Raw genomic sequence first — 13,606 nt, 5'->3', positions numbered from 1 at the left:
CGGCGAGAACCCTCCTCCCCGGCGAGGCTCCCTCCGCTCACCCCTGCCCTGCGGTGAGCGGCTGCCGGAGCTGAGAAGGGGATGCGAATGCCCACACAGGGTCTTTTCCATGAGCGATATCCCACCTGCAGGAGAGTGGGGAGCACACGGATGTACATTCACAGGAATGACGAGATGAGGACCCCCAGGGCCAGGGGCTCCTGTGTGTCCCGGGACCCTCAGTTCCCATAGGTGCTGGGTGCTCCCCTGACACGTGCCTGCATTCGTCCCATTGCTGCCTCGTGGGGGCGTCCCCGGGGCAGGGGGCCTCCCGTGCTGGGCATCTCAGCGGCCCAGCAATGCTCTGGACTCCCAGTGCCGCGGGCAGGCCTTTTTCCAGACCTGCGCCCAGAACGGGGCTGTGGGGGCTCCCACGGCTGCGCTCTGCAGGGCACTGTGCTGGGCCAGCCCACCCGCCGCGTGCACGTCCGGGCCCACCCTCGCCAGTCCCTGCTCCCGTGACGGAACATCTCGCCACCTCGCGTGGCTTTCAGTCGCATTTCCCTTATGACCGGGACAGTTGAGCACTTTTCCTGTTTGCCGGCTTCTGGGTCCCCTCTTCTGTGAAGTGCCCATTCGTCGCTGGTCATTTGTTTTCTTACAGGGTCATAGTTCTTTATATATTCTGGATACTAGTCCTTTGTCAGTTTTGGACATAACTTACAAACACGTTTCCAGTTTTGGGTGTGACTCTTCCCTTTCTGATGGCACCCTCTCTGATGTATCCAGAAGTCCTTCATTTCGGTGTGGCCTAATTTACGTCTACCTTCCTATGTGGCTAGTGCCTTTAAGAAAATCCTACTGACCAAATCCTCAGATACCAGGAGGACATAAAGATATTACCCTGTAGTACCTTCCAGTTTTTACAGCTTCACACATACGTCTTTAGTCCACGTGAGATTAATTTGTGCGAATAGTATGAGGTAGGGCTCTAATTTCATTAGTGTTTTTCCCGCGTGGCCCCGAACTTCCCAGCAGCATTTATCAAAACCTACGCACCCCCGCTCGTCAGCCAGCTTCTGCCAGGAACTTAGTGTTCCTGTGCGCGTGGACGTGCTCGCGGCATCAGAAGCCTCCACGGCGGCTCCGCAGTGATCTCCACACAGGTGCCATGCTGTCTTTAACCAGCAAGCTTTAGAGAAGCGGCATGGCTAGCCATCCTGAACTGCCCTTCTTCTTCGGCTTCTTGGCTATCCTTGACGCTTTGCAATCCCATACACATTTCAGAAGCAGCGTCTGCTGCTGGAGTCCGGCACTGGCCTACCTGGGAGCCTGGCGTCTCGGCACCACAGTGCCCACTCTGCAAGTGGGGTCTGTCTGCATTCCTTAGGGTTCCTCAAAGTGTTCTAAGTTTTATCCTTTTCTCTGCAAGTCTTGCATGTCTTTTGTTCGATTTATTCCTAGGGACCTCACTTTTAAAAACGCTCTTGAAAATGGCCTATTTTCATTCCCCAGGATTCCTTACTGATGTAGAAATGCCTGCTTCGCCTTCAGCCTAAGATGTACATCAGCCAAGAAGAGAGCCCTGGGCTGGGTGCCCCACCATACTGAAGGCTTCCGTTAGGATGAGTGAAGGTAATCAATATTCCCTGGAAAGGGACTCTGTCTTGTATCACCAGATATTTAAAAATATGCATTTTCTTTCTCTCTCTCTGGTGGTTGCTGGTTGACTTACGACGTATCTAGAATCTTATTTGCCATTCCTGGACTCATCAGACTCCGAGAATCTGTAGGGTTCTCAGGCTCATCTCTGCAAACACCTCCCCCTCCTCTTCCCAGGACCCCAGTCACACCGCACACCCCAGCCCCACCTTGTTCACGGTCCTCCACATTCTGCGCCTGCCTTCATGTGCCAGGTGACTCCCCAGCTCTGATTTCAAGCTCACAGGTTCCAACTGACTGACGACATGCTGCTAAACCCATCAGTGGACTGTTGAGCCTCCGTGATGTTTTCTGCAGCCCTAAGTTTTATTTGGTTCTTTTTCAGATACGCTCATAAATTAAACAACAGTTTTCTGTTCTCTTCAGATGTTTTTCACTTTGCCTTTTGTTTCCCAAAACAATAAGCCCAGTTACTTTGCGTTTGGCCTGCGAGCCGGATGCCCTCGTGTGTCTGTCTCTGCCGTGGCCTTGGCTTTCCTGAGGGCGCAGCCGTGTGGGATGAGAATGGCTCAGTTCTTCCTCGCTCCTCCTGGCACCTGTGATGACCAGTCCAGAATCGCTCCAAGTTAATCCTCAGCCTGAGGAGTTTGGGGATAGTCTGTCCTTCCAAGCTGTTGGCAGAGATTTTCTCGGCCCTTTCACCATAAACACCCGAGGCAGGCGAGCAGAGCCCCTCGGTGCAGGGGTGCAGAGTGGGCCCTTCGCCAGGTTTGAGATGGGGCTGATTTTTCTTGCGTCCCGTGGCAGTGGACAACGGGGTTCCTTCTGGTTTGCCACCACAATGCGGGTATAGCCATCTGGGGTCCCAGTTTTATGGGACAAGTTCTTGGCCTCCCATTCTGGCTGTGCTCTGAGCTTGGTCCTCTCTCTCCCTCCTGGAAAGTGTGAAAATCGAGTTCACCAGGGGAAGCCATGCCCACGGGGTTTTCTTTGGGTTTGTCTTTGCCTCTGTCCCTGGCCTGAGGATCCCCAGCTTCTCAGCAATCCATGAGCACCCACGGCATGCACACACACACCCCCGTGGTGTCAGCCCATCTGGGAGCCAAGCTGCCATGTGACTGGACCTGAGGCTCAGACCCCGCGTCACTTACAACAGTTGTTTTTAGCTTATGATCCTTAAAATCCAACTTGAGTCCTCTCTGGAATCACACAGAAATCAAACTCACCCTTCTCAGCCTCCTTTTCTAGAAATAGGAGCCGCTGATTCCTCACCAAGGGCGTGTTGAAAAGGTGAACATACTCAGGCGCTGCGTGCTCTGAAGGGAGGCATTACTGTGGTGAAAGTTTTCTTAGATGAGAGGACACCACGTCAGAAGCACCCTGCAAGGATCCCGCGTGCGAACAATGCCATCACTGGGCAGACAGCGCACGGGAGGCCGAGTCTGAGCTCCTACAGAGCACGTCAGCCTCTGGTCGTTACTCAGACTCAGCGTGGCCCTTGCTCTGCGTCCCCGTTAGTAAGTCGGCCACCACTGCTCTTCGGGGCCCACGGCTCAGACTGGTGGCCACACAGAAGGATGCCAGCTCTTTGCAGACGCCCTGCCAGCTGATGCATCCGCTAGGTGTCTGGCCCCACCTCGCAGACCTGCTGCCTTGTGGCACACACAGCAGGGGGCGGGCAAGCATGGAGACGCCAGGCGCCGTCTGCAGACGCTCTACGTGAGCTCAAGCTTGTCCTCTGTGCCACTGGGAACACAGTGTCCCAGCCCTTGACCCTCCATTGGTGATTTCTCCCTCTTTTTTTTTTTTTTTCTTCCATAGAAAATATTTAGCTCTAGAGAATCAAGCTTGGGTAGATCTCAACACCCAGACTGTGAGACACCGTACTATCTCCTCTCATAGGTTGCCTTGTTTCTTGCTGTTGATCCTTTGAAACCTGTAGAGAGAGAAGTAGCAGGGAATATGGATGCAAGATTTGTTGCCCTGCCAAAGGGGGCACACAAACCCGTCTCTGCCCCCACGAGCTGGACGCAGGCAATCACCCACCGCCTGAGTTCAGAGCACTCACTTCTGTGTGGGGCTGCTGACAGGAGTGCACTGGGGAGGGGGGGCTGGCTTCTCCCTCTGCACGCGCATCACGATGGAGCCAAATAGTGCTTTGCATAATGAGTGGGAGCGTCTCACAGGGGCCGAGGGGCCCATTTGGACCCCCAGCATGAGGAGGGGGCAACAAGGACAGCATAGGACACCCCTCGCTGGGCGCCTTCACTGCACAACTCTGCTTGCTGGGGGTAAGTCCTGGCTACCCAGGAGCCCCGAGTGTCTTCACTCCACCTCCGGAAAGCAGGAGGCTTATTTTGCCCTGGTGCTGCCAGGCCAGCCAACAGGTGACTTATTATCCCATCCACGTGGGCTGGCCAAAGGGCCAGGGACGACGCTCATTCTAACTCGGGGCTGCGTGCAGCAGGGACCAGACACTGTGGCTGTGCACAATTTTCCCTTGAAGGTTTTGAAAGACCTCCAAGTACAAGTGCTTCTGAGAGACTTCTAAATCTGGAGTGTGCCTCCCCGAGCCAGCCCTTGAGAATTACAGTCAAGATACAAACTGATGCATGAATGAGTAAAGATATAACTTTATAAGAAACAAAAGGCAAGCCCTTGTTGATGAGGGACGACCATCCCCTGAAGAAGAGGAAGCGAATGGCAACAGGCTACAGAAAGCTGAGGTTTGAGGAGCATGCTGTCGGGATGGGGAGGCCCCCAGGGGATCCCTCAGAGAGGATGGTGCTGCTGACGTGCGGGCAGGGCTCTGGTGGGTACCTGGGGGCGCCGCAGCCCGAGCAGCCAGACGGGCGACCGCTGCCGTCAAACTTCCCGGCCCACGGGTGACAGCAGGGCGTCCACCAAAGGTGGCCACAGAGTGGGCAGCAATCCCAGTAGAGGAGGGGATGGGGCTCAGGAAGCAAAGGTGATCAAGGTATTACTGAAAATACAGGGAGGCACGATACTGGCTTAGAATGAAAGCAAAACAACATAGAGCTTGGCAGCAGAGTGGTGGAGGGCTGTAGGGTAGAGATTTGTGGGGACGGTGGGGACGATTGTGCCAGTGTGTGCATCAGCATCCTTCACCTGAGAACAAAGTGCTGGAGCAGGAAGCATGAGAGACCAGTCCTCCTCGAAGGAGCCACTATGCTGAGGAGAGCCACCGGGGTCGACTGTTCCAGATTCTGGAACTGGACCAGACACAGTGACAATGCGCAGCACCAGGGAAGGGATGCTACCTGTCCCTCCTGAGTGAGCCATGCGTGCAAGCCAGTGACCACCCACCCTCAGTCCTGTGGCTGCTGGAGAACAGCCCTCATTCCTGGAGCAGCTAACGCTTGGGCAGGCAGCGGGAACTCTGTACTCCAAAACGTGGGCGTTGTGCCTTTTGGTTGGGTCTGGTCATGCCCTGAGGGGCCGGCACGGCTGCTCTCTTGTCTTGGCCACCATGGCAGCAGTAGCTCCTTCAGGGCCATCGATCGGAACATTTATTCCTCTTATTTGCAGCCAGACATTTAAGGAAATCACTGGCTGACCACACAGATAGTCAGAGAAACTTCACAACAGGAAATACATACTTTGCAAAAGCAGTTTGGAAGAGTCACAATCTGATAGTTCAAAAACCTACAATCCCTGAGCAGTGGGAGAATCTGATGTCCAGACTTCCACATTATAATACTCAGAATACCCAGTTCTCAACAAAAAATTATAAAACGTACAAAGAAATAAGACAATGTGGCCATTCAAAGGAGAAAAAGAATTTGACAGAATTTCCCAGAAGCCCAAACATTTAAGACATTAAATCAGCTGTCTTAAATATGCTCAATGAGCCAAGGTGAAGAACTAAAGGAAATCAGGAAAATACTGAATAAACATAAAGAATATCAATAAAGAGATAGGAATTACAAAAAGGAACCACACAGAAATTCTACCACTGAAAACTGTGAAATTAAACATTCACTAGTAGAGCTCACCACATTTGAGCAGGAGAAGAAAGGATCAGTGAGCTCAAAGACAACTGAAATTATCCAGTCTGGGGACCAGGGAGAAAATGGAATGAAGGAACATGAACAGCACCTGGTGGACCTGAGGCCCAGAAGGAGAAGAGAGGGGCAGAGAGAAAAATAACTGAAGAAACACTGGCTACATGCTTCCCAAATGTGATGGAAGGTATGGATCTACACATCCAAGATGCTCAACTGACTCCAAGCAAGATAAACGCAGACGTCCACACCGAGCAGCCACAGCACTGCTAGATTTTTCAGAACCCCAGAAAGGATTCTGAAAGCAGCAAAAGAGAAGTGGTTAATCCTATATAAGGAGCCTCAGTAAGATCAACAGCTGATTTCTCATCAGAAATCATGGAAGCCTGAGGGCACATTTAACGTCCTGTAAGGAAAATAAAATCTGCCAACCAAGAATTCTAAATCCAACAAAACCGTCTTTTGAGGATACAGGAGAAATTAAGACATTCTTAGGTAAACAAAAGCTGAGAGAATTCATGACCAACAGACCTTCCCTATAAGAAATACTAAAGGGAGCTTTTTGGGCTAAAATGGAGGCTTTACGCAGTAGAAGAAATAAAGAACTGGTAAAGATAACCTCACGGGTTAATATATAAGCCAAGGTTGTTATACTTGGGGTTTGTAGGTCCTCTTCTTCTCCATGCAATTTAAAAGACTTATTCATAAGACAATAATTATAAGTCTTTCCTAATAGGCACACAATGTGTAAAGATGTAATCTGTGACATTAAGAGTATAAAAGAAGAGGGATGGAGATGTATAGGAGCAGAGTATTTGTAGGGTATTGAAATTAAGTTAGTATTATTCAACATAGACTCTTATAAGTTAAAGATGTTAATTATAATCCCCAAGGTAACCAGTAAGAAGATAACTAAAAAATATAAGAAGGAAAGAAGGGAATAAAAACGGCACAGTATGCAAATTCAGCTAAATACAAAAAAAGCAGTAGTGAAAGTATTGTGGAATAAAAAACATATGAGGCATACAGAAAACAGATCAGTGGGGAAAAGAGGGTCCATTTGGTGTTTTGTGACTGCAGCTGGAACAACAGAAACCCACAAGGGAGGGATGACGCTGGATCGGTACCTCACACCAAACCCGCCAGTGAACCACACAGAACTCAACTCTCAAAATTCAATGTTGAAAACTTGTAGTAGAAAGTACAGATGACTCTCTTTTAGATGCTTGGGTTAAAGATGAATCAAGACCAAGAAGCATTATCGTAAAATATGTGTAAGTGTGAGTATATTGAAAGGTACGGCTCAGGCTCATCAAACGTCAGGTTAAACGGAGCATGGAGTCAAGCTGCTCTGTGACACCCTATCTGTAATTCACCCAACTAACGAGTGGTTTGTATCAAGAATATATAAAGAATTCAAATAAATCTGTAAGAAAAGCAGAAAGAGGGATGCCTGGGTGGCTCAGTCGGTTAGGCGACTGCCTTCGGCTCGGGTCATGATCCTGGAGTCCCGGGATCGAGTCCCCCATCGGGCTCCCTGCTCGGCGGGGAGTCTGCTTCTCCCTCTGACCCTCCCCTCTCTCATGTGCACTCTCTCTCACTCATTCTCTCTCTCTCAAATAAATAAAATCTTTAAAAAAAAAAAAAGAAAAGCAGAAAGAGCATGACAGGAAAATGGACCAAGGACAAGAGCAAGCACGTCCCATAGGAGGAAACTTACATGGTTAATGCACGTCCAGCATCGTCAGTCATGGGGGTAATTCTGGGAGGGACAGGAAGCCACCAGCCCGCACCACTGGGTTTGGGCCCCAGGTGTTGGGGAGGATATGGACCAACACGGTTTCATATACACTTCCGTGGGAGTGCAGACTGCGCACCCCCTTTAGAAAAGAGTCTGGCCTTATCTTGCAGAGTCGCTGCTCGTTACAGAGACCATACAGGGGTGTCCATCCTGCGCGCCCACAGGAGAGGGGCCGAGTGAGTGTGGGGCGGGAAGAAAGAGTCACAGAAGGAAGGCAAAGGGACTCAGCAGCACGAGACAGGGCACAGCCAACTTGACCATTAAGTAGTAAGTGAAAAGGTGATTCCCCCAAATTCCAAACATCACATATACACTGTGTCCTTTCTGTGAAATAAAGAGTAACCAATGAATTGCATGTATGTATTTTTTAGGAATAGGTATGATCTGAAACACGGAAGTAAAAGGAAAACACAAGAACAAAGAGAGTGACTGGGGCCGCATATGCAGATGTAGACCTCATCAGGACCCTGCCTTTTCTTGGGTTGTTGGTGCTTCCTCTGACACCAAAAATAAAGGAAATATGGAGTAAATTTAGAAAGCAGGGTTTGCATAGATCAATGATGAGTCTGTGTCCCAGACAAGGATTATGCTTAATGTGCACCAAGGTCTAAAACGAGGTGTTGGGGCGGGGGGCTAGCATTTACTGAGCACCAGTCTGAGCCTGACGCTGGCAGAAGTGCTCACAACCCCTCACTGAGTCCTCGCACATCCTGCTCTGGGAAGTGACAGCCCTACGCCCTAACCTCCTCTGAAACACCACCCCTGGGAGTCTACCGCAGCGAGTGTCCTCGTGGAGACCCAGGGACTCAGTGGGGTTTAAGAAACTTCCTCTGGGGTGTGGGACCAGTAACATCTCCACACCAGAATGGACCCAAAGTCCAAGTGCCCCTTATGGGGCCCATTCTTTTCTAACCACTTGGCTGAGAGCTACAGGCGTTGGGGTCGCCCACAGAGAGGTGGGCCTGGCGGGAAGCCGGGCGCACAGGGAATCAGGATCACATGCGGGTTCTGGACGGAGCCTACAGTGGGGAGGAGGCCCCAGGCTGGTCTGGGGTGTGGGCTCAGTGACCGTGCATGGCCATCTGAGGGCTGGGGTCTGAGTCTCCTTAGTTGGGAGGGGGCTCTCCAAGCTCAAAGTCAAGGGCTCAAGAGCATTGTCCTGAGCCTTGGGCCCCACTGGCTGGGGGTGGTGGGCAGTCCCATGGGTCACTCTGGAAGGGAGCACCTGGGGAGCCGTGTTCCCAGCAGCCCTGCCCCGCCAGGGTCTGTACTCACCTGCTGGCAGGGCCAGCACCACGCGGCGCCTCCCTGACCTGCTGCTGCACCATGCAGGCCGCCCACACCCAGTCCTGGGGCCGCCAGCCCTTCTTAGCAGGCTTCCTCGCTCCAGCCCACACGCGACTCCCACACATGCTCACACGCTCTGGTGACCATCAGTTACACACACCCCCTCTTCACTCCCCTTCTTCTTCCTGCAGAGCTATTCCCCAGCATGGGCTACGACAAGCTCAAACACACAGAAAGTTGAAAGGATCACACAAAGAACACCTCTGAAACACCACCCCTGGGAGTCTACCGCAGCGAGCGTCCGGCCCTATATCCTCTATTGTACCAGCATGCGTCCCCCGAGCGCGCATACGAGGCTTGGCTTAGGGGCACCGCGTGGGGACTCCATCTGCCTCTATCCTGCACGCACGGGCCCCACGTCAGGAGCGTGATCTGCCCTTCACGTTTCCTCCTACTCCACACACACCTTTGCTGCCCTTTGAGCAGCACCCCTGGCGCCCAAGAAGCACTGAGCGCGAGTGCAACGAGCATCCAGAATACAATGCCGACCCCAGCTTTGGGGGGACCCAGGGTCTCACCCCTGCATCTGAGCTCGGTCGTCAGCAATCCTGGGCTCACCTGCAGCGACAGGGCGCTCTCTGGGCTGGCGGTGGTGGTGGACCTCAGGCTTGAGGACTCGGACCGCGACAGGAGCACCTTCCTCCTGGGTCTGCTAGAGCGGGATGGGAAAGAGAAAGACGTTACCAAGGAGGCCCTCACTGTGTCGGTGAGTACATGGGGACCCTGCAGGACATCTCCCTGCTGGGGTCCCCTCTTGTCTGCGGCAGCAGAACAGGCAGCGGCTGGGAGCTGTTTGAGTGCCTGGGGCAAGTCCTGCGGAAGAGACAAGCAGGGGGCTCCTGTGGGAAGGACCCTGCGCCTCCACCACAGCAGAAAATTAAAACAAACCACCTGGTGGACTTTGGCCGCGTGAGACGCCTTTAAAGCCAGACAGAAGTAGCTTCATCTGTGGGATAGATCCTCATTCATATATTCATTCTCTCTGGCTGATTTCTATACAGTCAGCGAACTGAACATCCCCAACAGATGAACAGACCAGTAAGTCTGTCTGACCATCAGGAAGAGACGCTGCATGAAGTTCTACCAAGTTCCCCACTAACACGTGCCCGTGATGAGCACCCACCGAGGCCCTGGGTGGGTGTGTTCTCCCCTGGCCTGGCTCCAGGCCTGAGACTCCACCTGCTCCTGCAGGTGAGGCCCAGGGAGCAGGGGGTAGGGGGGTATCTAAAGTGCCAACTGGTCACCTGGATCCAAACTGTTAGGTTACCACGGAAATATTTTCTGCAACAAAAAAGGACTAATAGCGTTTTCGTTGCCCCGTGACCCAGGGCTGCTGGGTTGGAACGAAGGAAGCCAGCTCGGTGCAGGATGACGCCAGGCGTCCTTACCAGTCCGGAGGTCTCAGGGACACCCAGCGGAACATGGACCAGTTCACGCAAGCACCATGTGTGGGTGTCTCTCCGGAGCAAGAGAACAGCCTCCTTCCCATCCCCTCCAATATCCTGTCCTCATCCCTGTCCGCATCCCCGGCATGGCCATCTGACTCCACCATCAGCACCATCACCTTCATGGTCCCAGCAGAGGCCCCCCCAGGAGCCTGGGCCAGGGCCGTGGCCGCCAAGGGGTGTGGAAGAGCAGAGAGGGAGGGGCAGGGTGCTTCCCTGGGGGGCGGGAGCAGCCTCTCCCACACCCTGCTCAGCAGGTGGGGGCCAGGCAGGGAGGGGGCGAGGGCCAGAGAGGGGCCTATGTGTCTGTGTGTTTGGTAGGTGAGATTCAAATAAATGCCTTGTCCTTTTTAATTTTATTTTTAAATTACATTCAATGGCACTGGAAGAAGGACACAATATCTACAAACCACCTAGGAAAATGTTTCACAGAATTGTCCTCTTAAGGACAAAGGGAGCCCGTGCTCAGTGTGTGCTTGGGTGAATGGTGCCGAAGAGACCCAGAGCTTGTTAACGCTGGCGCCGTGAATCTCTCCTGCTACTCAGTATTCCAGGAGAAGGTGGCCTGTCGAGGCTGTGCAGGTTTGTCACGGGGACAGAAGTCCGTACGTTCCCCTGCACCTGATCTTACTCTTCAAAACGTGTGCTTGAAACCGGGCCACGATCTGTCCGGGGCCACTTTCTGGCCCCACGGCAGGGAAGGTGGAAAGGCCGTGTGTTCCTGGGGGGGCCTGTGTGTGCGGCTGCGGGCAGAGCGGGCGCCATGGGGGCGCCGACTGCAGCCCCAGGACGACTGAGGGCAAGAGGGTGAGCCTGACCCAGCCCAACGCTGCTGCACCCACGAGCGCTCGCGGGAGGAGGATGAATGAGCACCACTCACACTTGGCATGAGCTCACATCCCTGGGGACGACGCCCAGAAGCGTTACTCTGACTTCCCAAGGAACGCCAGTGTGATGAGCCACGGCAGAGGCCACCCTGTCTGTGATGTCAGGGAAACCGTTCCGTCTTCTGACCCATGGCCACAGCACTGTGAGATACTCCATCCCACTCCTTCCCTCGGGAATGGCGGTCGGACGAGGCCACGGCTATTTTTCAGACAGAGGAAACAGTCCGGGACACTCGCAAACTTACCCCGGTGCAGATGACGTCAGTTTGCTGCCTGTGTCCTGCGAGGGTGTAAATGATAATTCATAGCATGAGAACCGAAGGGGTGGTTGACATGCTTAAAACCCAAGTCCATTATTAGCTCACGTTGGGTCCAGGGCAGGGGTCTGTGTAGGAGAGCACCTCCCTCCCTGCCCTGCGCCCCTGCCTCTCTCTGTGCCCTCCTGCTTCACGGCTGGCGCCCCGACCCCCGGGGCACCCCGAGTGTGCCTGCATTGGCCATGAGGGCCATACAGAGGGTGCATGTCAAGTGAGGCCACCAGGTGGCCCTGACCTTGGTGACGGGTCTGTGTGCGGGGCGGCAGCGGGGACGGAGGTGCACAGAGGAAGGGCCATGCAAGGATGTGGGGGGTTGAGGAGAATCCAACCTTGACAACACCTGGATCTCAGGCTTCCAGCCTCCAGATCGGGAGATCCTGGGTTTGTCACTTAAGCCACAGTCTGTGCCCGCGGCGACGGACGCAACTCTGTTGATGAGTACTGACCAGCCCTGACAGCACCTCCGTTGGGTTGCCCCCATTCTAGTGGACGGCAGGACCCTCGTCTTGTGGCTGCAACTTGCTTTCCCACATCTTGAACGATGCTGAGCATCGTTTCACGTAAGTTTGTTCAAATCTAACCCTAAATTTTGATGAAGTCCAATGCACCATTTTTTCTTTTCCTTCTTTTTAAATATTAAAATAATTTTAAATATTATTTCATATATTTTTACTCTAAAATCATGTGAATATGCTTAACACTTTGGAAAATAGAGAAAAGAAAACTAAAACTTACCCAGAGTTCCTTCATCCTAATGCATTTCCCATCAGTCTTTATTTCCCCATTTATAGGATTTGTTTTTGTTTTATACAATTGCTAATTTGCCATAAATGTAATTTTATATTGCTCTCCCCCACTCATTATATCGTAAGCATTTAAAAAAAATGTTATTATAGGGCGCCTGGGTGGCTCAGTCGGTTGAGCGACTGCCTTCAGCTTGGGTCAGGATCCTGGGGTCCCGGGGTTCATTCCCGCATCGGGCTCCCTGCTCGGCGGGGAGTCTGCTTCTCCCTCCCTCGTGTTCTCTCTATCTCATTGTCTCTCTCAAATAAAGAAGTAAAATCTTTTTTAAAAAAATAAATAAATAAATAAAATCAAATCTTAGGGGCGCCTGGGTGGCTCAGTCGTTAAGCGTCTGCCTTCGGCTCAGGTCATGATCTCAGGGTCCTGGGATTGAGTCCCGCATCGGGCTCCCTGCTCGGCGGGGAGTCTGCTTCTCCCTCTGACCCGCCCCCCTCTTGTGTTCTCTCTCTCAAATAAATAAATAAAAAATCTTAAAAAAAAACAATAAAAAATAAAATTCGTAAAAAAATAAATAACTGATGTGACATTTATTTAAGAAAAGCTTATTGGAGAGCTCTTTAGCTGCTTCTTGCAAAGTTTTTTGCTTTGTTTTGTTTTTATTTTTGTTTTAGAACCATGTTGCCTGTGATCAATACAGTTTAACTTTCTATTCTTTATTCCTTTTTCTTGTTTTATTTCACTGGCTAGAACTTTAGTACAATGTTAAATAAAAGTAGTGAGCGTGGACATCCTTACCTTGTTCCTAGTCATAAGAAGGATAGTATTCAGTCTTCCACCAGGAAGTCTGTTGTATTTCGTAGGTGCTCATTGTCAGAATGAAAATCTTTTCAATTCATTCCTAATTTGTTGAGAATATTATTTTTTTTATCATAAATGAGAGTTTCTTACTGGCAACTCCTTTTTCTGAATTGATATCATTATATTATTACTGTCCTTCACTGTTAATATTTTGTATAAGGCCAATACATAGTCATGGCATTTAATCCTGTGTGTTGCTAGATTTGGTTTGCGAATGCTTAGTCAATGGTTTCTGTCTGCACTTTCTTGAAGGCTCTTGCTTCGTGGTATCTTTTGCGATGACATTGTCTGGCTTTGGTATCAGGTTGAAACTGGCTTCACAGAACGGTTTCCTCTCCTCTGTTTTCTGAGAGAGCTTGTGTACAGCTGTTATTATTATTTTTTAATTCAGTAGAATTCAACAGTGTAGCCACCAGGGGGTTGGGGATTTTCTATTTTTTTTATTTATTTAGGTCTGCTAATTTGTATAATTTGACTGGAAAGGTAACTACCCTTTTTTTTTTTAAGATTTTATTTATTTATTTGACAGAGAGAGACACAG

General features: G+C 51.3%; 1 long non-coding RNA gene across 1 annotated transcript in view; it reads right to left on the bottom strand.

Annotated features, from left to right (window-relative positions):
- Nucleotides 1–9,433: 9,433 nt before the first annotated feature.
- LOC110577711 overlaps nucleotides 9,434–13,606 on the bottom strand; it is a 5,568-nt gene continuing 1,395 nt past the window's right edge. Inside the window, exons 2-3 of the long non-coding RNA XR_002480133.1 lie at nucleotides 11,392–11,426; nucleotides 9,434–9,463 (exon numbers count right to left, since the gene is read on the bottom strand). This is a non-coding gene — a long non-coding RNA (uncharacterized LOC110577711). The remainder of the gene's footprint in view (nucleotides 9,464–11,391; nucleotides 11,427–13,606) is intronic.

Source organism: Neomonachus schauinslandi, chromosome 7 (genome assembly GCF_002201575.2).
Source record: "Neomonachus schauinslandi chromosome 7, ASM220157v2, whole genome shotgun sequence".
Lineage (NCBI taxonomy): Eukaryota > Metazoa > Chordata > Mammalia > Carnivora > Phocidae > Neomonachus > Neomonachus schauinslandi.
The sequence above is the reverse complement of the archived record's forward strand: the minus strand, read 5'-3'. Positions and strand labels throughout refer to the sequence as shown.